Here is a 2,127-nt window from a genome sequence, read left to right as displayed (position 1 = left end):
TGAATTCATGGTGGCCATCTTGTGCTAGGTGCTCTTGCCCAAAAGGATGATATGATATGCTAGAGAGAAATATGAGGGGGGAGTGGTAGGAAATGTTGAGGGAAGTTGCTACGTGGAGAAAGAGGATGGAATGGGATGTGTGAGGTAAGTGGGACATAAGGGATATAAATAATGTAAGAAGGAGATACGTGGGGGGGAAAGAGGTTTAGGATGTGGGAGGTAGAAGGGGTTGGAGCTAGGATATGTTGGGAAATAAAGTGGAGTGGGAGGTATAAGGGGGTAATGAAAGGGTAAAGGGGATGTAGGTTATAATGGGAGTTATAAGGGGAAAGGAAAAAGGGTAAGGGGGTTGTTGGAATTTTGGTATGGTTTTTCCATTGATGTCAACACCTACTAAAACACTAGCACTTTGGAGATCCACCAGCATTCATCGACAAGCAAGTAACTATTGCACAGTTACTGGTATATGGTTCACCGGTAGGATATAATGATCACCGACACTCAGAATTATGTGGAAGACACTTGGTAATGTCAAAGACATATTTTGGACATCTTGTCCTGGAGTTTTGTTCATTGGTATATTCATATTTGCATATTTTCTTTTACCAAAAAATAGGTCTAGCATTACCTAGGGTTACACCGACAGGTTTATCTTTTCCAGATCAGCATGGCATGCTAAGGAAATGATTAGTTAATGTTTTAAATGCATTAAACCGACATGTTCAATCGGTTATTGCATCGGATATTATATTGTTTGTAAAATGTTTTTATTGTAATATCTTGTAGAGCTGACCTACTAAAATTGGTCTTAGGTTATGGTATAAATGTAAGATCTTATTTGTAAGATCAATTGTGTAATGCGAAAAAGAATTGTGTGAAGGTATATGCGAGATTAAGCAGAGCTATACACAAAGACATCATTTGAAGGTGAAGCTAGGTTTTTGTGAAAGCATATTAGCATTACACTGGTACTGAATTCAGCATATGATGATGCTATTTTGTGTAGTACATTCTTATTGGATTTAACCATCCAACTGTAGTCAGTGTGACTCCCATTTTGTGATTGAGTAGTGAGCTCTATGTTGTTGGCCTTTCTGCATGTGCAGACCCCATTTATGTACACTTACTATCTGCAGTAGTATCATCTAATTGTGGGTAAGGTTTCCCACTGTGGTTTTTCCCCATATAGGGTTTCCATGTACAAATATTGGTGTCATGTGTTGAGGATGACTTTGTGTTTATGTTTCATGCATTAATCTTTACCAGTATAGCTATTAACTATTAAAACTATCTATCGACATACTTAACTGGTTTATCGGTATTAAGCATTAAGTTGGTTAAGTTGTTTTTGGTTTGAAATTAGTTGACAATTGATTCAACCCCCCCCCCCTCTCTCAGTTGTCTTTGGGACCTAACAATTGGTATCAGACCTTAGTCCTCTTTTGTAGAAGTTTAACAACTTGAGGAGATCCAATATCTACTAATTATTTTAGGAAGGATAGTCCTAAACTTGATGGAACCAACTATGGCATATGGAAGATCAGAATGGAGACACGTCTAAATTGCATTGGCAAAGACATCTAGGAAGTTACAAAGAAAGGTTGCACTACTGTTGTACCTAGTCAACCCAGTCCAACTACCTTGGCTAAAGATAAGAAAAATGATTGCAAAGCAAGACAAGCACTTTTGAGTGCATTATCAGATCAACAAATCATGGGATTATCAGATAGGTCTACTGCTAAAGCTATTTGGGATCATTTGGAAACACTGAATGAAGGAGATTCCATAGTCAAAATTGCAAAACATGAAAGCTTCCGGGTCAGGTATGAACATCTGAAAATGGAAGAAGATGAAAGGATTTTTGCTTTTATGGAAAGAGTAAATGAAATTTTTTTGGGTATTAAATGTTGTGGAGGAACCTTAAGTGAGGATGAAATTGTTTCAAAAATCTTAAGAGGATTGTCACCGACATGAGTTAAGAATAATGCCTAATACATCAGTAACTAGGGATACATTGATTGGAAAACTTTTAGCTTTTGAAATTGAAGAATTTGGTCTTGTTGCTACTATAAAGATAGATTTAGCCTTTAAATCATCAACATCATCTGCTCCATCATTTGACAAATC

The sequence above is a fragment of the Cryptomeria japonica genome, chromosome 5 (genome assembly GCF_030272615.1).
Source record: "Cryptomeria japonica chromosome 5, Sugi_1.0, whole genome shotgun sequence".
In the NCBI taxonomy this organism is placed as follows: Eukaryota; Viridiplantae; Streptophyta; class Pinopsida; order Cupressales; family Cupressaceae; genus Cryptomeria; species Cryptomeria japonica.
The sequence above is the reverse complement of the archived record's forward strand: the minus strand, read 5'-3'. Positions refer to the sequence as shown.